The following is a 16,134-nucleotide window of genomic DNA, read 5'->3' as shown; positions in this document are numbered from 1 at the left end:
TACAGATTTTCTGAAAAACCAAAACAAGCAGAAAACAACAACTGGCACTAGGCACTAGGTTAACAGGTTAATCCGAAAAAATGATATAAAATAGCATAAAAAGTCATATAAAATATCCACGATTGATAATATAATAACATGGAATAAAAAAATTATAGATACATTGGAGAATGATGACCACAAGTATAGGGGATCAATCATAGTCCTTTCGATAAGTAAGAGTGTCGAACCCAACGAGGAGCAGAAGGAAATGACAAGCAGTTTTCAGCAAGGTATTTTCTGCAAGCACTGAAATTGTCGGTAACAGATAGTTTGATAGCAATGTAATTTGAGACGAGCAATAAGTAGTAACGGTAACAAAGGTGCAGAAAGGTAGCCAATCCTTTTTGTAGCAAAGGACAGGCTGAAACAGTCTCTTATAATAAGAAAAGTGTTCTTGAGGACACACGGGAATTTCATCTAGTCACTTTCATCATTTTTGTTTGATTGACGTTCGTTACTCTGATGTTGTTCTTACTTGAACAAGCCTCCCAGTTATGATTACCCCCTCTTGCAAGCATCCGCAACTACGAAAGAAGAATTAGGATAAATCTAACCATAGCATGAAACATATGAATCCAAATCAGCCCCTTACGGAATAAAACTACTAGGTATGACCCGCCATAAGGAGTCGGGTTATAACTACAAGCATTCCTGAAGATAGAAGCTCAAGGTTGAAGATGGCGGCTTAGTAAAGGCCCCAAGGCCCAGAGGAGACTTAAGGCCCGTAGTGTTAAACCGCCTTGTTCATGTAACTTGTGTTGTAAGTCAAGAAAGATTAAGAGACCGAGCCGGATACAATCTATAAGCCGGCCGGGACTCTGTAGAGCTGCTGGGTGTCAACCTCAGTATATAAAGGGACGACCCGGCGGTGGTTTAGGGTACGAAACAACAACTTGAGAGCTAGGTCAAGCGATTCTGCTTCCTGGTCATCGAGACATACATAATCCCAATCACAACTAGACGTAGGCTTTTACCTTCATCGTAAGGGGCCGAACTAGTATAAATCTCTCGTGTCTCTTGTCCTGATTAACCCCTTCAAGCTTCCTAGTTGCGATGGCTCCATGACTAAGTCCTTGCACTAGGACATCTGACGTGACAATTCCACGACAGTTGGCGCCCACCGTGGGGCCAGCGCACGATGGATTTGAGTTCTTGAAGGGCAGCTTCGAAGGGCTCAAGGGATACGCTATGGGCTAGATGACCAAGAGTCGTCACGGCAAGCTCTACATCGACGACGCAGGCTGGGGCCCCAAGGCCGGCTCAATTGAGTACGGGTACCGGGTCCCCTTCGGCGGAATCCACGTCTTCATCGGCAAGATCGGCGAGCTGGGCCCTGAGCCGGACATCTGCACCGACCTCATCGAGACGGCTCAGCGTGCGAGACCCGCCCGGGCTCCGCCGGCTGTGAAGCGTGCCTTCGCGGGATGCATCCACGGAGGACTCTCTGAAGGGTCTGCCTCTGATGGTGAGGCGGCCATCTACTCTAACGTCAGCCCGGCGGATCAAGCTAGTGATGATGCGGAAGTGGCACAGTTGAAGCTGGATATGGCGCAAGCTAAAGAAGACCTGGCAGCAGAAGATGTCAGGATAACCGCTGAGCGGGCGGCTCTGGATGTTCAGGCTCAGCAGATCCAAGCGCACGCTTTCCGGCTTACACAAGACCAGAACACGGGTAATGAGGTCATGAGGAGAAGGTATTAGAAGACCCAGTCTCGACTTCCCCCGGTTTATGACCCTCAGAACCTTTTTAACACGCCAGGAGCAGGGCCCAGCAACCCGCCGTGGCTTACTCCACAGACAGGCAACCCGTCGTGGCTCCCTCCGCGTACAGGAATGGACCATGTTGCGACACCCGGGGACAGAGCACCGTTTTAGCTGCCAGTAATGGGACCTCCCCGTGTGAACATGGCGCCGCCTCAGTACGTACCAACACCCCCGGGTCATTACTCCAACCCATTGGAAAACATGATAGCAGCGGCAACCCGATTGGCAGCTCTACCAATTGATGGCGACTCTCCGACTGCGGTTGAAACCCACCGGGTCAGGGAACTTCTTCAGACGGCTTTAGTACAGCAGGAGGCGTACTCATACAGCCGGGACAGGATCCACTCGACCCCTCGTCCAAGCCGAAGCCCAAGTTACAGCAGGCACATGGATTCAGCGGCCATATCAAGCAATGTTAGACGCCGTGACCAGCCAGGTGGCGGTAACCCGCCACGTCATGAGGCTGTTAACTTGGTAGAGCAAGAGGGACTACGGCAAGAGGCTGAACGGGCGGCTCAGTTGACGACTTATCAGCCATATCCGGTTCACCCGGCGACTTCTGTTGAGGCAGGTATAGCCACCCGGACTGGAGGAGTCCCGTGTCTAGTGCCGACTCTACGTAATGAGCGGTTGCCCAAAGATTTTAAAGGACCAAGGAAGGTGCCGAATTACACAGCCGACTTACAATCTGGGGCGTGGATTGAGAGCTACGAGATGGCTATGGAGCCGTTGGAAGTTTCTAACGCAGCGATGGCTAAGTACTTCACCATGATGTTGGATGGAACCGCCCGCACCTGGTTGAAGGGCCTGCCACCTAATTCAATCAATTCATGGGCAGAGTTAAAGGCCCAGTTCATCCAGAACTTTAAAGACACGTGCAAGCAATCCATGTCAATCACGGATCTGACAAACTGTAAGCAGGAAGAGGGTGAGTCTACAACCCATTGGGTACGCCGGGTTAAGGCCATAATACATTCATCTGATAAGATGGATGCCGGCTCTGCAATCTTAATGTTGGAGAAGAATTGTCGTTTCTTACCTTCGAAACAAAAGCTGGGGCGGCTCAAACGTGATTGCAATGATATGGGCACGCTGATGGCGGCTCTGGTCAAGTATGCCGATTCTGATAGTACCAAGGATCCCGAGTCTGATGATGAGAAGGCAGGGAAGGGAAAGAGGAATGGCAACAGCAAGGGCTCTCAGCATAACCCGACAAATCAAGGAGGTAACAAACGTAAGGCTGACGGTAGCTTGGATTTTTTAGCGAACACCAATACACAGGGTCATAACCAGCGGCGCAAGGGAAGGCCACCTCCTCGGTCTGGCGGGTCAGGACCCACACTTGAGCAGTTGTTGAATGAACCTTGTCCGAGACACGATACTAAGGAGAAGCCGGCTACACATTTGTGGAAGGACTGCACGATTATGAAGGCGTTCAAGAATTCCAACACGTTTGACGGTAACAATGGCCCTGGCGGCTCAGGTGGTGGCGGCTTTCATGGCCCGGGCAGCGGGTCAAATCCCAATTTTCAAAATTCCCATGGAAACCAGGGTGGATATAACCAACAGGCTGGTCAGGGCAGTCAGCAGCAGCAACAAGGTGGATACCAGAGCAATCCAAAGCAGCTGAACAGTGGGAAATATCATGTGTTTACCACCAGTTTGTGTAAACGGGACCAGAAGCTTCATAAGAGGGCCGTGAATGCGGCTGAGCCGGCAACCCCTCGTTATTTGAGGTGGTCTGAACAGCCTATCATATGGAGTAGAGAGGATCACCCTCCCTGGGTTGACAATCCGGGTCACTTAGCCCTGGTCGTAGCCCCTCAAGTGGGTGGATACAAGTTCACCAAGGTGCTGATGGATGGAGGCAGCAGTATCAATATCCTTTATTATGAGACCTTCCGTCGCATGGGGTTGACTGATAAGAGCCTTAAGAAGTCCAACACTGTTTTCCATGGAGTTGTACCTGGTAAGTCGGTGTATCCAGTCGGCAAGATAGAGTTGGAGGTAGCATTTGGAGATGAATATGATTCAGAGCCGAGAAGTTAACATTTGAAGTGGTTCAGATCAAGAGCCCATATCATGCTCTGTTTGGGCGGCCGGCTTATGCCAAGTTCATGGCACGGCCGTGTTATGTGTACTTGCAGCTCAAAATGTCGGGTTATAAGGGAACCATTACGGTACACAGGAGCCTCAAGGTGTCTCTAGAATGTGAAGAGGGTGACGCGGCTTATGCTGAGTCGGCCTGCGCGACGGAAGAGTTAAAGTTCTATAAGGACAATGTTGACCCGGCGGATATGACATCCTTGAAGAAGCCAACTACAGAGCATGAGCCGGTCATGAAATTTCAGTCGGCGGAGGAGACTAAGCTTGTCGACTTTGTCCCAGGCGACTCATCCAAGCAGTTCAGTATTAGCGCTAATTTGGATCCCAAATAGGAAGGCGCTCTCATCGAGATCATTCATGAGAATCGGGACATTTTTGCATGGAAGCCATCTGACATGTCGGGTGTACCGAGAGAACTCGCTGAGCACACTCTTAATATCGATCCAAAGTTTAAGCCGGTCAAGCAATTTCTTCGGCAGTTTAATGAGGAGAGAAGGAAAGCTATTGGTGAGGAAGTGGCACGGCTCTTGGCGGCTGGGTTCATCATTGAGGTGTTTCACCCAGAGTGGCTGGCTAACCCGGTGCTTGTTCTCAAGAAAAACGGCACTTGGCGTATTTGTGTGGATTACACGGACTTAAACAAAGCTTGTCCGGCTGATCCTTTCGCTCTCCCTCGTATTGATCAGATCATAGATGCTACGGCGGGTTGTGAGCGTTTGAGCTTTCTGGATGCTTACTCTGGTTATCATCAGATCAAGATGGTTGTTAAGGACCAGGAGAAGATGGCGTTCATTACTCCGTCTGGAGCCTTCTGCTATGTTTCAATGCCTTTTGGGCTCAAGAGTGCCTAGGCGACTTACCAGCGATGCGTACAGAATTGTCTTCATGATCAGATTGGACGCAATGTTCATGCTTATGTGGATGATATAGTGGTTAAATCCAGAGAGAAAGATACCTTGATTGATGATCTCAAGGAAACCTTTGATAATCTCCGGGTTTATAAGATGATGCTTAACCCGGCTAAATGTGTTTTTGGTGTGCCTGCAGGCAAGCTTTTGGGCTTTCTGGTTTCTAACAGAGGCATTGAAGCTAACCCAGAGAAGATCAAAGCCATCACCTCCCGGGCCAAGGTGGCGTGCATTAATGATGTCCAGCGTTTGGCGGGTCGCATCGCCACTTTAAGCCGGTTTATAAGCCGGTTAGGAGAAAAGGCTATGCCGCTGTATCAGATGATGAAGAAGATGAATAGCTTTACTTGGAGTGGCGCCGCCAATACAGCCTTTGAAGATCTGAAGAGACAGTTAGCTGAGCCGCCGGTTCTTGCTGCTCCCATTGACAAGGAGCCCTTGTTACTGTATGTAGCTGCTAACACCCATGCTGTCAGTGTGGCTATTGTGGTGGAACGCAAGGAGGCTGGCAAGGAGCACCCGGTTCAGCGGCCGGTTTACTATATCAGTGAAGTACTGATTGAGTCCAAGCAGCGATATCCGCACTGGCAGAAGCTCGTCTATGGAGTGTTCATGGCCAGCCGGAAGCTTAAGCAATACTTCTTGGGCCACCCCATCACTGTGGTTAGTTCTGCCCCCTTGGGGATATTATTCATAACAGAGAGGCCACAGGGCGAGTCGCCAAATGGGCCATTGAGCTTGGGCCTCATGGTTTAAAATATGTGCCACGCACAGCTATTAAATCTCAAGCGCTGGTGGATTTCATCAATGACTGGACAGAATTGCAGATGCCTGAGGAAAAGCCGGACAATACCTATTGGACAATTCATTTTGACGGGTCTAGACAATTGGAGGGCTCGGGGGCTGGAGTTATTTTGGCTTCCCCTCGGGGTGATAAATTTTGTTATGTACTCCGGTTGATGTTCCCTTGTACTAACAATGTAGCTAAGTACTAACAATGTAGCTGAGTATCAGCAAGTGTCAGGCAAGTGGGATTCAAAGGATCCTCTCATGGCGGCTTATCACCGGGAGGTTGATGCAATTGCAGGGCACTTCAAAGGTTATCAGGTGGAGCACATTGACCGTAGAAAGAACGAGGCGGCTGATGCCTTAAGCCGGCTGGGATCTCAGCGTAAGCCGGTATCGCCTAATACTTTCTTGGATGTTTTGCATAACCCTTCTATCAAGCTACCTACAGAGGAAGATTTGGCTGTTCCTGACCCTGAGGCACAGTTGGTGGCGGCTCTTCATATCATCCCAGATTGGACGGTGCCGTATCTGGCTTATATGACACGAGGCGAGTTGCCTGAGGATGAAACCTTGGCCAGGCAGATAACCCGGCGGTCTAAGTCCATGATGATTATCAATGGCGAGTTGCATCATTGTAGTGTTACAGGGGCTTTTCAGCGTTGCATTTCTCCTGAAGAAGACCAAGAAATTCTCCGTGAGATTCATGAAGGAGATTGTGGTCATCACGCCGGGTCAAAGTCTCTCGTGGATAAAGCTTTTCGTCATGGGTTTTATTGGCTGACGGCTCACGCAGACGCAGAGGATCTGGTTAGTAAATGTGACGGTTGTGAGAAGTTCTCAAGACGGGCTCATGTGCCGGCTCAAGAGTTGAGGATGATTCCAATTACTTGGCCGTTTGCAGTCTGGGGGCTTGACATGGTTGGACCTTTTAAGAGATCCAAAGATAAAAAGACTCACCTCTTGGTGGCGGTTGATAAGTTCACAAAGTGGGTCGAAGTAGAGCCGGTCAGTAAGTGTGATGCTGTTGGGGAACGTTGCAGAAAATTAAAATTTTTCCTACGGTTTCACCAAGATCCATCTATGAGTTCATCTAAGCAACGAGTCATGGGAGAGAGTTTGCATCTACATACCACTTGTAGATCGCGTGCGGAAGCTTGCAAGGGGATGGTGATGATGGAGTCGTACTCGACGTGATTCAGATCACCGATGTCCAAGTGCTGAACGGACAGCACCTCCGCGTTCAACACACGTACGGGACGGGAGATGTCTCCTCCTTCTTGATCCAGCAAGGGGGAAGGAGAGGTTGAGGAAGCTCGCTCCAACGGCAGCACGACGGCGTGGTGGTGTTGGTGCAGCAGTACTCCGACAGGGCTTCGCCAAGCACTTAACGGAGGAGGAGAGGTGTTGGGGAGGGGAGGGGCTGCGCCTTTGGATGTGTTCAACAGCCCTCCCCCACCCCTCTATTTATAGGGGAAGGGGCAAGGGGGGCCGACCCCTCTAGATGGGATCTAGAGGGGGGGCGGCGGCCAGGGAGGGGAGGCTTGCCCCCCAAGCAAGGGGGGCGCCCCCCTCAGGGTTTCCCCCCCAACCCTAGGTGCATGGGCCCAAGGTGGGGGGCACGCCCAGCTCTCCAGGGGCTGGCTCCCTCCCCTTTGCGGCCCATGTGGCCCTCCGGGAGGGGTGGCCCCTCCCGGTGGACCCCCGGAACCCCTCCGGTGGCCCCGGTACAATACCGATAACCCCCGGAAACTTTCCGGTGTCCGTATGACAACTTCCCATATATAAAACTTCACCTCCGGACCATTCCGGAACTCTCGTGACATCCGGGATCTCATCCGGGACTTCGAACAACATTCGGTAGTCACATACTAGTCTTCCTAACAACCCTAGTGTCACCGAACCTTAAGTGTGTAGACCCTACGGGTTCGGGAGACATGCAGACATGACCGGGACCACTCTCCGGTCAATAACCAACAGCGGGATCTGGATACCCATGTTGGCTCCCACATGCTCCTCGATGATTTCATCGGTTGAACCACGATGTCGAGGATTCGATCAAAACCCTGTATACAATTCCCTTTGTCAATCGATACGTTACTTGCCCGAGACTCGATCGTCGGTATCCCAATACCTTGTTCAGTCTCATTACCGGCAAGTCACTTTACTCGTGCCGTAATGCATGATCCCGTGGCCAACACCTTGGTCACCTTGAGCTCATTATGATGATGCATTACCGAGTGGGCCCAGAGATACCTCTCCGTCATATGGAGTGACAAATCCCAGTCTCGATCCGTGTCAACCCAACAGATACTTTCGGAGATACCTGTAATGCACCTTTATAGTCACCCAGTTACGTTGTGACGTTTGATACACCCAAGCCACTCCTACGGTATCCGGGAGTTACACGATCTCATGGTCGAAGGAAGAGATACTTGACATTGGCAAAGCCCTAGCAAACGAACTACACGATCTTTATGCTATGCTTAGGATTGGGTCTTGTCCATCACATCATTCTCCTAATGATGTGATCCCGTTATCAACGACATCCAATGTCCATAGTCAGGAAACCATGACTATCCGTTGATCACAACGAGCTAGTCAACTAGAGGCTCACTAGGGACATATTGTGGTCTATGTGTTCACACGTGTATTACCATTTCCGGATAATACAGTTATAGCATGAACAAAAGACAATTATCATGAACAATGAAATATAATAATACTTTTATTATTGCCTCTAGGGCATATTCCCAACAGTCTCCCACTTGCACTAGAGTCACCAATCTAGTTACATTGTGATGAATCGAACACCCATAGAGTCCTGGTGTTGATCATGTTTTGCTCGCGAGAGAGGTTTAGTCAACGGATCTGCGACATTCAGATCCGTGTGTACTTTGCAAATCTCTATGTCTCCATCTTGAACATTTTCACGGATGGAGTTGAAACGACGCTTGATGTGCCTGGTCTTCTTGTGAAACCTGGGCTCCTTGGCAAGGGCAATAGCTCCAGTGTTGTCACAGAAGAGTTTGATCGGCCCCGACGCATTGGGTATGACTCCTAGGTCGGTGATGAACTCCTTTACCCAAATCGCTTCATGCGCTGCCTCCGAGGCTGCCATGTACTCCGCTTCACACGTAGATCCCGCCACGACGCTCTGCTTGCAGCTGCACCAGCTTACTGCTCCACCATTCAACATATACACGTATCCGGTTTGTGAATTAGAGTCATCCAGATCTGAGTCGAAGCTAGTGTCGACGTAACCCTTTATGACGAGCTCTTCGTCTCCTCCATAAACGAGAAACATGTCCTTTGTCCTTTTCAGGTACTTCAGGATATTCTTGACCGCTGTCCAGTGTTCCTTGCCGGGGTTACTTTGGTATCTTGCTACCAAACTTACGGCAAGGTTTACATCAGGTCTGGTACACAGCATGGCATACATAATAGATCCTATGGCTGAAGCATAGGGGATGACACTCATCTCTTCTTTATCTTTTGCCGTGGTCGGTGACTGAGCTGAGCTCAATCTCACACCTTGTAACATAGGCAAGAACCCCTTCTTGGACTGATCCATTTTGAACCTTTTCAAAATCTTATCAAGGTATGTGCTTTGTGAAAGACCTATGAGGCGTCTCGATCTATCTCTATAGATCTTGATGCCTAATATGTAAGCAGCTTCTCCAAGGTCCTTCATTGAAAAACACTTATTCAAGTAGGCCTTAATGCTGTCCAGAAGTTTTATATCATTTCCCATCAAGAGTATGGCATCTACATATAATATGAGAAATGCTACAGAGCTCCCACTCACTTTCTTGTAAACGCAGGCTTCTCCATAAGTCTGCATAAACCCAAACGCTTTGATCATCTCATCAAAGCGAATGTTCCAACTCCGAGATGCTTGCACCAGCCCATAAATGGATCGCTGGAGCTTGCATACCTTGTTAGCGTTCTTAGGATCGACAAAACCTTCCGGCTGCATCATATACAGCTCTTCCTTAAGATGCCCGTTAAGGAATGCCGTTTTGACGTCCATCTGCCATATCTCATAATCATAGTATGCGGCAATTGCTAACATGATTCGGACGGACTTCAGCTTCGCTACGGGAGAGAATGTCTCGTCGTAGTCAATCCCTTGAACTTGTCAATAACCCTTAGTGACAAGTCGAGCTTTATAGATGGTAACATTACCATCCGCGTCCGTCTTCTTCTTAAAAATCCATTTGTTTTCTATCGCTCGCTGATCATCGGGCAAGTCTGTCAAAGTCCATACTTGGTTTTCATACATGGATTCTATCTCGGATTTCATGGCTTCAAGCCATTTGTTGGAATCTGGGCCCGCCATTGCTTCTTCATAGTTTGAAGGTTCACCGTTGTCTAACAACATGATTTCCAGGACAGGGTTGCCGTACCACTCTGGTGCGGAACGTGTCCTTGTGGACCTACGAAGTTCAGTAGCAACTTGATCCGAAGCACCTTGATCATCATTATTGTTTTCCTCTACAGTTGGTGTGGGCATCACAGGAACGGTTTCCTGCGCTGCACCACTTTCCCGTTCGAGAGGTAGTACTTCATCGAGTTCTACTTTCCTCCCACTTACTTCTTTCGAGAGAAACTCTTTTTCCAGAAAGCATCCGTTCTTGGCAACAAAGATCTTGCCTTCGGATCTTAAGTAGAAGGTATACCCAACAGTTTCCTTAGGGTATCCTATGAATACGCATTTTTCCGACTTGGGTTCGAGCTTTTCAGGTTGAAGTTTCTTGACATAAGCATCGCATCCCCAAACTTTTAGAAACGACAGCTTAGGTTTCTTCCCAAACCATAATTCATACGGTGTCGTCTCAACGGATTTAGACGGTGCCCTATTTAAAGTGAATGTAGCTGTCTCTAGAGCGTATCCCCAAAATGATAGCGGTAAATCGGTAAGAGACATCATAGATCGCACCATATCCAATAGAGTGCGATTACAACGTTCGGACACACCGTTTCGCTGAGGTGTTCCAGGCGGCGTGAGTTGTGAAACGATTCCACATTTCCTTAAGTGTGTACCAAATTCGTGACTTAAGTATTCTCCTCCACGATCTGATCGTAGGAACTTTATCTTTCGGTCACGTTGATTCTCCACCTCATTCTGAAATTCCTTGAACTTTTCAAAGGTCTCAGACTTGTGTTTCATTAAGTAGACATACCCATATCTACTCAAGTCATCAGTGAGAGTGAGAACATAACGATATCCTCCGCGAGCCTCAACTCTCATTGGACCGCACACATCGGTATGTATGATTTCCAACAAGTTGGTTGCTCGCTCCATTGTTCCGGAGAACGGAGTCTTGGTCATTTTGCCCATGAGGCATGGTTCGCATGTGTCAAACGATTCATAATCAAGAGACTCTAAAAGTCCATCAGCATGGAGCTTCTTTATGCGCTTGACACCAATGTGACCAAGGCGGCAGTGCCACAAGTATGTGGGACTATCGTTATCAACTTTACATCTTTTGGTATTCACACTATAAACATGTGTAATATTACGCTCGAGATTCATTAAGAATAAACCATTGACCATCGGAGCATGACCATAAAACATATCTCTCATATAAATCAAACAACCATTATTCTCAGACTTAAATGAGTAGCCATCTCGTATTAAACGAGATCCAGATACAATGTTCATGCTCAAACTTGGCACTAAATAACAATTATTAAGGTTCAAAACTAATCCCGTGGGTAAATGTAGAGGCAGCGTGCCGACGGCGATCACATCGACTCTGGAACCATTCCCGACGCGCATCGTCACCTCGTCCTTTGCCAGTCTCCGTTTATTCCGTAGCTCCTGCTGTGAGTTACAAATATGAGCAACGGCACCGGTATCAAATACCCAGGAGTTACTACGAGTACTGGTAAGGTACACATCAATTACATGTATATCAAATATACCTTTGGTGTTGCCGGCCTTCTTATCCGCTAAGTATTTGGGGCAGTTCCGCTTCCAGTGACCCTTCCCCTTGCAATAAAAGCACTCAGTCTCAGGCTTGGGTCCATTCTTTGACTTCTTCCCGGCAACTGGCTTACCGGGCGCGGCAACATCCTTGCCGTCCTTCTTGAAGTTCTTCTTGCCCTTGCCCTTCTTGAACTTAGTGGTCTTATTGACCATCAACACTTGATGTTCTTTCTTGATTTCAGCCTCTGCTGACTTCAGCATCGAGAACACTTCAGGAATATTCTTTACCATCCCCTGCATGTTGTAGTTCATCACAAAGCTCTTGTAGCTTGGTGGGAGCGACTGGAGGATTCTGTCAATGACCGCCTCATCTGGGAGGTTAATGTTCAGCTGGGTCATACGGTTGTGCAACCCAGACATCTTCAGGATGTGCTCACTGACAGAACTGTTTTCCTCCATCTTACAACTGTAGAACTTGTCGGAGACATCATATCTCTCGACCCGGGCATGAGCTTGGAAAACTAGTTTCAGCTCTTCGAACATCTCATATGCTCCGTGATGCTCAAAACGCTTTTGGAGCCCTGGTTCTAAGCTGTAAAGCATGCCGCACTGAACGAGGGAGTAATCATCAGCACGAGTTTGCCAAGCATTCATAATGTCTTGGTTCTCAGGGATGGGAGCGTCACCTAGTGGTCCATCTAGGACATATTGTTTCCTGGCAGCTATGAGGATGATCCTCAGGTTCCGGACCCAGTCCGTATAGTTGCTGCCATCATCTTTCAGCTTGGTTTTCTCTAGGAACGCGTTGAAGTTCATGTTGACATGAGCGTTGGCCATTTGATCTACAAGACATATTTGCAAAGGTTTTAGACTAAGTTCATGATAATAAAGTTCTAATCAAATTATGAACTCCCACTTAGATTAGACATCCCTCTAGTCATCTAAGTGTTACACGATCCGAGTCGACTAGCCCGTGTCCGATCATCACGTGAGACGGACTAGTCATCGTTGGTGAACATCTTCATGTTGATCGTATCTTCCATACGACTTGTGTTCGACCTTTCGGTCTCCGTGTTCCGAGGCCATGTCTGCACATGCTAGGCTCGTCAAGTTAACCCTAAGTGTTTTCGCTGTGTAAAACTGTCTTACACCCGTTGTATGTGAACGTAAGAATCCATCACACCCGATCATCACGTGGTGCTTAGAAGCGACGAACTGTAGCAACGGTGCACAGTTAGGGGAGAACACTTCTTGAAAATTGTGTAAGGGATCATCTTATTTACTACCGTCGTCCTAAGTAAACAAGATGCATAAACATAATAAACATCACATGCAATTATATAGTTGTGACATGATATGGCCAATATCATATAGCTCCATTGATCTCCATCTTCGGGGCTCCATGATCATCTTGTCACCGGCTTGACACCATGATCTCCATCATCATGATCTCCATCATCGTGTCTTCATGAAGTTGTCATGCCAACGACTACGTCTACTTCTATGGCTAACGCGTTTAGCAATAAAGTAAAGTAGTTTACATGGCGTTCTTCAATGACACGCAGGTCATACAAAAAATAAAGACAACTCCTATGGCTCCTGCCGGTTGTCATACTCATCGACATGCAAGTCGTGAATCCTATTACAAGAACATGATCTCATACATCACAATTCATCATTCATCACAACTTCTGGCCATATCACATCACATGATCAATCGCTGCAAAAACAAGTTACACGTCCTCTAATTGTTGTTGCATCTTTTACGTGGCTGCAATTGGGTTCTAGCAAGAACATTTTCTTACCTACGAATAACCACAATGTGATTTTGTCAACTTCTATTTACCCTTCATAAGGGCCCTTTTCATCGAATCCGCTCCAACTAAAGTGGGAGAGACAGACACCCGCCAGCCACCTTATGCAACTAGTGCATGTCAATTGGTGGAACCGGTCTCACGTAAGTGTACGTGTAAGGTTGGTCCGGGCCGCTTCATCCCACAATACCGTTGAAGCAAGAAAAGACTAGTAGAGGCAAGTAAGTTGACAAGATCCATGCCCACAACAAAATTGTGTTCTACTCGTGCATTAGAGAACTACGCATAGACCTAGCTCTGATACCACTGTTGGGGAACGTTGCAGAAAATTAAAAATTTTCCTACGGTTTCACCAAGATCCATCTATGAGTTCATCTAAGCAACGAGTCATGGGAGAGAGTTTGCATCTACATACCACTTTTAGATCGCATGCGGAAGCTTGCAAGGGGATGGTGATGATGGAGTCATACTCGACGTGATTCAGATCACCGATGTCCAAGTGCTGAACGGACAGCACCTCCGCGTTCAACACACGTACGGGACGGGAGACGTCTCCTCCTTGATCCATCAAGGGGGAAGGAGAGGTTGAGGAAGCTCGCTCCAACGGCAGCACGACGGCGTGGTGGTGTTGGTGCAGCAGTACTCCGACAGGGCTTCGCCAAGCACTTAACGGAGGAGGAGAGGTGTTGGGGAGGGGAGGGGCTGCGCCTTTGGATGTGTTCAGCAGCCCTCCCCCACCCCTCTATTTATAGGGGAAGGGGCGAGGGGGGGCGACGATCTAGAGGGGTGGCGGCGGCCAGGGAGGGGAGGCTTGCCCCCCAAGCAAGGGGGGCGCCCCCCTCAGGGTTTCCCCCCCCCAACCCTAGGCGCATGGGCCCAAGGTGGGGGGCGCGCCCAGCCCTCCAGGGGCTGGCTCCCTCCCCTTTGCGGCCCATGTGGCCCTCCGGGGGGGTGGCCCCTCCGGTGGACCCCCGGAACCCCTCCGATGGCTCCGGTACAATACCGATAACCCCCGGAAACTTTCCGGTGTCCGTATGACAACTTCCCATATATAAAACTTCACCTCCGGACCATTCCGGAACTCCTCGTGACGTCCGGGATCTCATCCGGGACTCCGAACAACATTCGGTAGTCACATACTAGTCTTCCTAACAACCCTAGCGTCACTGAACCTTAAGTGTGTAGACCCTACGGGTTCGGGAGACATGCAGACATGACCGGGACCACTCTCCGGTCAATAACCAACAGCGGGATCTGGATACCCATGTTGTCTCCCACATGCTCCTCGATGATTTCATCGGTTGAACCACGATGTCGAGGATTCGATCAAAACCCTGTATACAATTCCCTTTGTCAATCGGTACGTTACTTGCCCGAGACTCGATCGTCGGTATCCCAATACCTTGTTCAGTCTCGTTACCGGCAAGTCACTTTACTCGTGCCGTAATGCATGATCCCGTGGCCAACACCTTGGTCACCTTGAGCTCATTATGATGATGCATTACCGAGTGGGCCCAGAGATACCTCTCCGTCATACGGAGTGACAAATCCCAGTCTCGATCCGTGTCAACCCAACAGATACTTTCGGAGATACCTGTAATGCACCTTTATAGTCACCCAGTTACATTGTGACGTTTGATACACCCAAGGCACTCCTACGGTATCCGGGAGTTACACGATCTCATGGTCGAAGGAAGAGATACTTGACATTGGCAAAGCCCTAGCAAACGAACTACACGATCTTTATGCTATGCTTAGGATTGGGTCTTGTCCATCACATCATTCTCCTAATGATGTGATCCCGTTATCAGCGACATCCAATGTCCATAGTCAGGAAACCATGACTATCCGTTGATCACAACGAGCTAGTCAACTAGAGGCTCACTAGGGACATATTGTGGTCTATGTGTTCACACGTGTATTACGATTTCCGGATAATACAGTTATAGCATGAACAAAAGACAATTATCATGAACAATGAAATATAATAATACTTTTATTATTGCCTCTAGGGCATATTTCCAACAGATGCAGCCACGGCGGTTCAATTCATGAAGCAGGTGATATTTCGTTTTGATTTTCCACACAACATTATAACTGACAATGGAACTAATCTGTCTAAAGGCCCCATGGAGGAATTTTGTCAACGTGAGCATATCCGGCTTGATGTTTCATTAGTGGCTCACCCTCAATCCAATGGTCAAGCTGAGCGAGCCAATCAAGAGATCCTGAAAGGCATCAAACCCCGGCTTTTTGTCCCCTTGCAACGGACGCTGGGTTATTGGGTTGAGGAGTTACCTTCTGTGTTATGGAGCATCAACACTACTCCTAACAGATCAACGGGTTATACGCCTTTCTTCATGGTCTACGGAGCTGAGGCGGTTCTCCCTAGTGACATCCATCATGATTCACCTCGTGTGGCGGCTTATGTGGAGGAAGACAATGAACAAGCACGCCAAGATGCTCTTGATCTGTTAGATGAACATCGGGACTTGGCAGCAGCTCGCTCGGTGATTTATCAACAGGACTTGCGCCGTTACCACAGCCGCCGAGTTAAGTCCAGATCTTTTCAGGAAGGTTATTTAGTGCTCCGGCTCATCCAGGATCAAACTGATGCTCACAAGTTATCCCCACCTTGGGAAGGGCCATTTGTGGTCAGTAAGAACTTGAACAACGGGTCATATTATCTTATTGACGTTCGAGAGCACAAGCTCACGTAAGTCGGAGGAAGAGACCCGGAGGCCGTGTAATATTGCTCATCTCTGGCCCTACTACACTT

This window comes from Triticum aestivum, chromosome 3B (assembly GCF_018294505.1).
Source record: "Triticum aestivum cultivar Chinese Spring chromosome 3B, IWGSC CS RefSeq v2.1, whole genome shotgun sequence".
Lineage (NCBI taxonomy): Eukaryota > Viridiplantae > Streptophyta > Magnoliopsida > Poales > Poaceae > Triticum > Triticum aestivum.
This window is presented reverse-complemented; position numbering follows the sequence as displayed.